Here is a 9,601-nt window from a genome sequence, read left to right as displayed (position 1 = left end):
TTGTGTAGAATGTTAAGTAACCTGTTTATGAAGATTGTATCCTGTAGAGATTTTGGTAGGAAGTTGACATATTGGGACGAGAATAACAATTTAAGCGAAAGTGAGATGTATAGCAGTTGTATTCACTTACTGAAGTTAATGATTGGCCTTTGGCTGAGACATTTTGATCACAATTAGAAACACGTGCCATTAATTGCAGTCTGACAAGAATCATTAGGCGTGTGCTCGAAAATCTAAGTATATAGATATACTTAGATTTTCGAGTGATAATATTTCTTATATTCGAGGTAACTAGCGCCCTCATTAAAATTCGGAATGATACTTGTTGGATTGTTGAATGACAACAGGGTGACAGACTAACGCAACTAAAGTCTACATACATATGTATTTCATACAGTTATACTATAGTTCTATTGATTTCTAGTGAGTTAATGTTTGTATACTGTGTCAGAGGATTGTATGGTCGGTCGATCTTATCATAGTAGGTATAGTGGTGTATCGTAGTGTTTTATATTGCGTTTTCAAGTTCACGCGTCCACACTGGGTGTTTTTTTACATCAGTAACTTCCTCAGATGGCTTTGATGAGAAGATGGAGAAGGTATCCAAATAATATACAACAAAAATGTGTCATTTTTGCTCTTATGTATAAATCGATCGGTATTGACATAGAAAGTAAAAATGAAAGAAAATAAAAGGAAAGTAAATTTTGTTTTCATAATTTACTATAAGAATTTATTGCAAGTTGTCGTATTCCGTGTACTGAGTATATTTCGATAATTTGGCTGATGTTTAAAAAAATAGCCTCTATAATGAAGTAAATGCACTCCGTCGAATGCCTTGTATTCCAATTTATGTCAATTTCCTATTTGTGTTTAACGGTTGCAAAAAATATCAAGAGATATATAGAAAGTGACGTATTTTATAATTATAATTATTAATTCAATGACATTTTTAACTTTGATAATTATATGATATAGGATAATTTCGTGTTATTTTATGCAACCAACTTATGGCTACAATGTATCTGTGGAAAGTATGTATGGATACCTGAAAAGAATGTCAAAAATCGTTCCAAATCATAGATGGGTTGGTGGCGCCTGACTTTTTAGAAAGAAACTGAAAAATACTTGATGCAAATTCATCTATGATTTGGAACGACGAAACTGGGTGAAGACCCATATCTGTTCCAAATAGCTGAGTAATGAAAGTATTGTTCATGATTACGCGGATTTTCAGGTGAATTAAATGTATGAAGCGACTGATATTCGGCTGTGTATGTGTGTTTTGTATGATATGGCCATTTATAATAGGCTATCCAAATTACATGACTTGTTATAAAATCGCGTATTTGAAATCGTTATTAATTCATGTGCAGCAATGCATTTTCAACACAGATACAAGATTTTTGTTGCGATTTTAATTTTTTATGGCAATATTCGCACATTCCTTTAGCATTTTAGTAAACAGGTATCTTAAAAATTTTATCATATTCATCTTAACATCGTTTATAGTTTTATAATTTTATTAAGATAAATTGATCGAATTTAATAGCTATGTCCCGAAAAACAACGGCATCTTTTTATAATTTATATTTTTGTGGAAGCGAGAGTGCCATTGTTAAATTCATTGTGATTTTCTTTATAGATTTCTTATCATGTTTATTCTTGCTGCATTAATTTTGTCAATTATATCATTCACGTTAATCACAATTATTTCATTTGTAATATCAAATTTTAAAAATACACACGGTTATGTCAGACCTTAATGGCCTAATGTTATATTTTTTTATTTAAGTTACCAAATCGCCTAAAGTATACGTTTTATAAAAGTATTATTTATTTTAATGGAAGTTCAAAGCACTCGACAATAAAAGCACATTCCATATCACAAATTAAAGAAAAGACTAACCCACTGGACTCGACTGTAGGTACTATCGTAGATTAGGTAAAGGGTTTTCATAGAAACAAATACGAACCATATGTTAAAACGTAGAAAAGTTTTGACAAAATAGGAATTAAGTCTTTAGATTTTTTTGCTTTTTTCATCTTTGCAGCTCTTTCGCAGTTTAAGGTTAAATAACTTCAGTTGCATAGTATAAATGTTAAATATCGATGTTAATTGCGTTAATTTTTCACGGCCGACCAATCACAGTGTGGCATTATGATGTAATGACACCAACGTCACAATGTGATTGGCTGCATTAATTTTTCGCACTTCGCATACTGATGTCATAATTTATTGCATCCAACCAAAATAACAGTTTTATCGTACAAGTGCAACTAATTGGTTAATGACGCTGCAATCTTCTAAAATTTGAGTTTTATGCGTTCGTGTTTAAATATGATAATTGTATAGCCTTTTCTCTATAACCCTTTTCATTAAGAGAACGAAAAAACTACCAGAAGCGTACCCGACGCTTCTGGTAGTTTTTTCGTTCGCACCTCTCGAAATACGGTATTTTAACGTAACTTCAACTTTAATTAGTAATTGTAAGTAAAATATCAGTAATATCATTTCCGAGAAAAGGTGGAAATAGAGTGCGATACAAAAACTGTCAGAAGTGAATCATATGTCGGCGTACGATTGTAAATACAATTACATGAACCGTGTTCCGTTTCATTTTACATTTTGACGGTTTCACATGGATATAAAGTGTCGAAAGTTTATACGTTTAGGTATCTTATGTACCCGCACACTAGCCCCACTGTTTTTATTAATTTCTTTTATTTGTTAAATTTATAAAAAAAATATGGTGGCGCTAGTGTGCAGGTACAAAGTGCCTTAAATTGTAATCGTATACTCGACAATTTACAATCGCGCAAGGAATACTAGAAATAAACCAACGTTATTTACAATTTTACGAAGATATATAAATGGCTTTTATAGCTAAAACGAGTGCTAATAATAATACACACCTGTAATGTATTTATATAGCTAGAGAGCTATTTATTTAGCTCTCTCAATTTCACTTATTGTTGCAAGTTTATGCAAATGTTGATTTCAAAGTAATTTGTTTATTTCTAGTCACAGTACAACTGGTACTAGATGTAGGGGTAATTAACTTACTTGTTACGCAAAAGGTGTATAGCAAATATCGACTTCTTACATTAAAAAAAAAAGAAAAACTATGTACGAAAAAAAAATTAAACTTCACAAGTGGAATCCAGATTCGAATTGAATTTTTGTCGTAGAGACAGAGTTTTTCGATTTAAGGCACTTATTCCCGCACACTAACGTCACCATTACATTTTCATCAATTTTTAAGAAATAAAAAGAAATTTATAAAAATGGAAGGTGGTGGGTTCGGGCGCCTTAAGATTGGCTAATAAATTTGGCTGATAAAAAAATTAGATGACATTTTTTAAATTAGCTTTACTATACACCTTTTGGGATAAAATGAACACTAAATCATCAGGTTTTCGGGAACACTAAATGTCACTTTATATCGATTACTGATTGTAATCGATACCATTTGAAACCTTACCTAGGTTTTTTATTAATCGTAATTATGTTGTAAAGACATTGGTACATCTATATATTATAAGTTGACGGTGTCAAAGTAATTATATATCTGTTTGTATTAAGAACTGGGTTTTTTAGTTTCACCTGAATTCCTGTCCTTTCGTTCAGATATTAATCATAATAAATGCGAAAGTTTAACGCTAAACCTGAACGTATTTCGATGAAATTTGGTACACGAGAAGAATTTAACCTGAAATTGCACATGGAGCGAAGGCCCGGATTGCAGCCAGTTCTATGTATTATACAGAAAAGCTAAGAGATAGGTACATTTGGCAGTCCATGATGTGTTAAGAGGGCCAAGGCTCATTTACTAGACATACATTCTACACTACTATATATTTTCCATGAAAAATATACGAAGTATGTAATGTATTAAATGTACCTAAATTCAGTATGCGACATTTCAGCAGCGTCTTGCTATACCCACCTACCTGTGTGTGTGTACCTTTTACCCAGTATTTTGCTAACTGCTAACCCAAGCATTATACAGCAATATAGTAAAATATTTTAGTCTCTAATAAGTATTTAGCGTTCTTGACTATTGAAAGTATTGACGTATTTGTTATGCAAAACAGGTTCAGAGTTACATATCTATACGTATTCGTAAAAACAACAGCTTAATGATCTTGTTTTCGACAAAATGTTTTAAAATAGTATCACCGACTAGGAGGTAGGGCCTTAAATTTTATCTCCTATTCTCTTCAAGGCGGCAAGTAATGACATGACATTTACATTTAAATTTAGCTTTGTTTGTGACAAGAATTGTGGTACCTCAAACTGATACCGCATCCAGGATCTCAATGACTTGATGACGATCCTGTTTTAGTGATCTGTGACCTGTTAGAGTATTTGTCAACCCCTGTTGGTTTACTGGACATTATTCTATAGATTCGAAGGTCCAAGATATAATTCCCAATTACGTTACATTTTAGCCATACGTACAATCGTTTCGTTATTAGACAAATACAATCATCTCAAGCAGAAAATGTCCCCTAATAGTAGAAAGATTAAAATATAATTTCATATTAAAATGTAAAATACGTATTAAAATAAATTTGGGCGTTAAAATGTTTTTTTATTTCTTTGAAAATAGTATTTTTATTGTAAGTCCCTGTCGCGACATTTTGCGAACGAGACATTATGCGAAAGATAGTTATCTAGTAAGAATGTGTGTAAAAGTTGTCTCAATAGTTTCATTACTGTTTTTCTTTCAGTATTATAGTAGATGCAAATAAATGGTTGATTTACACAACTCTGTCGCTATAATGCGGTACTCTATGCTAAACAAATCCAAAATTACTATTCAAGAATTTTAGTGCGACAAGGTTCCGCTGTCGATGTAGGAAGAAACAAGTTGTACATAACAGGTTTATATATTTTTTTAATGCAATCGTAGATAACTTTTTTTGGATGTTACCATCTTGTCTGATCATTATCTTAGTTTATAATTTATATATTACGTAGGACTATATGTTAGGCTAATATTGCGAAATGGTTGTTTTGGAAAACGATTTCAAGATTTTTATGAAGATCAGTTTGCTCAAGATTAACTAACGTGCATGTTTCAAAATTTTTAATTACAAAATTGAAATCGTATCGTCGACTGAGAATAGTTAATAGGTAATAGCTATGCCTCTGCCACTCACAGATGACGGTTATCGAGTCGTTTCAGATGACGGTTATCGAGTCGTTTCAGATGACGGTTATCAAGTCGTTTCAGATGACGGTTATCGAGTCGTTTCAGATGACGGTTATAGAGTCGTTTCAGATGACGGTTATCGAGTCGTTTCAGATGACGGTTATCGAGTCGTTTCAGATGACGGTTATCGAGTCGTTTCAGATGACGGTTATCGAGTCGTTTCAGATGCTTTTAATCAGCTTTAATCCAATTTTGAAACCAGTGTTAGCAACAACACATTCGTTATTAAAGAAAATAGACGCTTAGACACTAGAAGTGTTACTTTCATTGTGTCTTACAATTTCCTCAATTCATTAGGAGAATCATTATTTGGCTTGATGATGGCTGATGGCTTAGTTAAAGTGAAATCTTTTCGTATCGAACCCGAAAAAAAAAAACAAAGAATTAAGTAGTCATGATTAGCAATACCTTCGGAAAATTGCTAAATAAATGGTCAAATTTTAGACTTTTCATAAAGAAGCTCGGTAATGATTTGCAAAATTTCACACGTAGGTAGAAATTACTAAGAACGTAAAAAGGAACTATGGGTACACTGTCAAGCCTTTACATATCAATGATTGTATTCGTCCTCTCAATGCACACTGCAGTCTAAAGGAAAGTACTTACCTACAGTTTCCTGCAGGTTTCCTCGTCACACTGGTCACCTATAATTTTCGGAATACCAACGCGACAGGACCGGTCTTGGTCAAGTTCGCAGCAGGTTGTGACCCACATCGCGCAACTTTCTTTGCTCGTAAAAATGACGTCCCACACACGCTGTGTCGTCGCAGTATGTCATTGTCTCTTATGCTCAGTTGTTTAGATAAAACTGATTGATCTTGAGTTATTCATTAAGAAACAACTTATTTTCATAAAGACATTATGAAAATAAGTTGTTTCTTTGCTATCTCTCTCAGCATGTACTGGGTTGCATTTGGGGTGGAGCGGCAGAGAGCAAAAAATCCTTAAAATGGCCTTGGCCTGGCCGCCTGCTTGAGCTCCTTGCGTGATTGCTATATTTGCAGCTGCCAATAGTATGTATCGGTTAGTCATCTCGTACGACATCCATGGAAACATATGGAGATCTATTAAGTAGATATTTTGCTCTCTATGTGAAGCTTAAAAGTCTGACAAGAAGTATTCTACTTATAACTAACTACCTAGATTTTGGCTGAGGCTTCGCTTCCATGGGAATTTTGAGATAAAATATATATATAGCCTATAGGAATCTTGGATAATGTACCTTTTTAATGGTGAGAGAATTTTTGAAATCGGTTCGGTAGTTTCGGAGATTAGCCTCCTCAAACATACAAACTCATAAAGTCGCAAACTCACAAACGCTTACCTCTTTATAATATTAGTAGGGATAAGCCATTTAATAAATCTTGTCTGCTTTAGGGAGATCAAAAAGCACTTTTCCCCCCCTTTTTGAGAAGAGAGAGAGCATGAGGGGGAAATATCGTCTAAAGGTTAGATCCTCTAAAGTAAAGACGTTAGCGTGACTAAGTGTAGGTTAGGTTGGAAGCTAGGATAGCTTCGATCCACCGATCAAGGTGCAGTGATGTGAAGGAATCACATCGTTTTGTTCATATAAGAGATAATGATACATTTAGATATCTGAACCCACACAACGTTTTATAAATGAGGCATAATGTAACACGTATTTACTAAACATTCATGACAAATGCAGTTATGAGCGTAAATTATTATTTATTTGTTTGCATACCTAGTGGTATTATTTAACAACTTGTGATCGCATTCTGATTCAATCGGTGCTTACGAGTACTTCAATGTTTATGGTAAAAATGTCATGTCAGTAAGGTAAGGTACTTCAGAACAATCTTAAACCGATTTTTTTTAGATTTTGTGCCCATGGCCAGGGCGCCCATAGTGCCTTTTAATAGGCAGACAGGCTATGTACCTACCACATAATTTTCAAGATAGTTTAACAAATTTATTCAGCGCAGGTAATTTTCCTTTCTTCGTCCTGTTCTATAAATTAGTTCAGGTTTTTCGAAAGAGTTATCAACTTTCGACGAAGCATTTGCGTAGGCGCAGTAATATTGTCGTTTTCGAGTCGTTTAGGATATTGAATGCGATAAAAGTTGTTACGTAGTCGAATTATGGGCAGGTAGCTTTCTATCGATTTAATTTTAATATCTCTTCCTTCGTTAAATGGACGAGTTTTAGTGAAGGTTATTATAACATGTAGGGTGAGTTGCACCAGTAACATTTTTCAAAATTCTTTATTCAATTTAGGTTGATATACTTACATCGCTTATTGACATCAAAAAATTATGCCCCTTCATTGATGTTGACTTTAACCTGCGCGCCGTAACCGATGTTTAACATCACAAAATGGCGTAATTTGTGTTTTCGTCAAAGCTAACGTCAAATTAACCTAATGCAACCCAATCTTATTTATTGATAAATATGTTTTAAAATTTCAATCTTCACACGTAGGTCACTAAATCAACAGAGATTCTCTCTCTCTCTCTCTTATCTGAGCGTTTTCCCGGTTACTTCCACGGCTATGGAGCGTCGGGACGCTTAGATAGGCACTACTTTTTCGCCTCTCCACTTCACACTTCGTTCGTATAAAAATACTCTCATCAAAAATGCAGTTCATATTACATTGTACTGCTTATGAATTTCTGTATGATGTTTTTTATATAAATAAGCTTTAAATATTTATTGTATATATTTATTGCCTACATATATATAAAGATCGATAATAATTGTTTTGGGTTGTCGATGATAAAATCTTTCTCTACGTTTATTTTGATTTTGACTGTCAATTGCAAAAGTTACCCTGAACAATCCCTTAGATCTATGCGGAGAATTAAAAAAATAAATAAAATCATGTTTATTCAGATGAACAAAGATCCAAATATGTTAGTAACAATTTAACTTAATACTTAATATGTTAGTAAATATTACCGCGAGCCAGTCATCAACCACAATCTTACTCAAGAATGAGAGGAATTAGTAATAAACTTGGGTATCGATGAAATTGGTAATCGATGAATTTGCTCGATTTCATCGATTTAGGTAAGGTTAAATTCGCAGGTGATTCGGAGCATTTTGGAAGAAGGAAACATAAGTGGCCTGAATAATAATAATAACCTACTAATGTTGCGTAAGAATCGCCAACACATGTAGCAATAGGTATAACGAGTTGCTCCTTGATCGAGTTTAAATTGCTGTTTACATTGTCGTAATTTGATTTGGGTAATTTATAATTAACCTCAATTGTTTGTAAAATAGTTAAAATGCTACTATTTAGTTATGTTTGTAATTGTAATGTAACATCTTTATTTTCGCAGGCAATTGATAGCTTAAATTGTTTTAATAAAGGGTGGGTAAGCAAACTTTGTGTTACCAAATCTTTTGTTACTCATAAATTAGTAAGTAGCTAGCTGTGGTAGGTAGGTACCTACAGTCGAACGCATGTCAAATTTGCAATGAATTTAGTAGATTTATATGCTGACTACACATTCTGTGTAATACCTAATATGATTTTGTACACTTTATATCTAAATGAATAGTCTAGCGAACAGAAAAAATAAGGGCCAATTTTCAATATGATGAACTAAAAAAAATATTAATCAATATATACAAAGTGTTCATTAGTCAAACATATAACCGTTCTATTTTGACTAACGCAGCGAATGGACATAGCCACAAGACATAGTAATGTGGGGCATCATAAGTGTGTGTTCACAATGTTTTTTCAATCCGTCCGAGTATTCCGCGAGTCTGACAGCGATAGATGGAGCGTAGAGAGGTGCAGCCGAAAATCGAGGCCGCTCAGCCGAGATCTTGGTGGTGCGAGCGCGACGACATGTCTTGATACTTTTGAAGCTAATATTTTTTATATATAATAACAAAACATCTTTTATTATTCTCCAGAATAATAAGTAATTATTGCTAACAGTTGGATGTTATAGAAGGTAGATACATGAAATTAGGGAGAACTGACTGCTATAGCCCAAGATCAGCGTAAAAAAGAATCTTAAATTTTTATACATTTGGCTGTAATTTTCCAACCGGCCGCCTATCTGATGTCAACCCTCCTTAGGAATGCTATTGTTGCCTATCACTTGCTTAGGATATGTGTCCCTTAGAAGCCTTGTACGACATCCATGGGAGGATATGGAATAATCCTATTCTAGAGATCACACGCCACAAATGTCTTGTGTATCAAAGATATGTGAAACTACAGAGTTGGCCGAAGATCCCCGTTGCTAGGCCATCATGGTGGATTTACAAAATATCAATATATCTACAAACTAACTATTCCACTCTACATTGGATACAAATCTTCAAGCATCAAGACATCAAGGCAGCGTATAACTAAAGGTGAGGTCTGCGCTAGCGCACCGCGTGACGTGTCTCAC

Source organism: Plodia interpunctella, chromosome 21, assembly GCF_027563975.2.
Source record: "Plodia interpunctella isolate USDA-ARS_2022_Savannah chromosome 21, ilPloInte3.2, whole genome shotgun sequence".
Lineage (NCBI taxonomy): Eukaryota > Metazoa > Arthropoda > Insecta > Lepidoptera > Pyralidae > Plodia > Plodia interpunctella.
Note: the sequence above shows the minus strand (reverse complement) of the source record.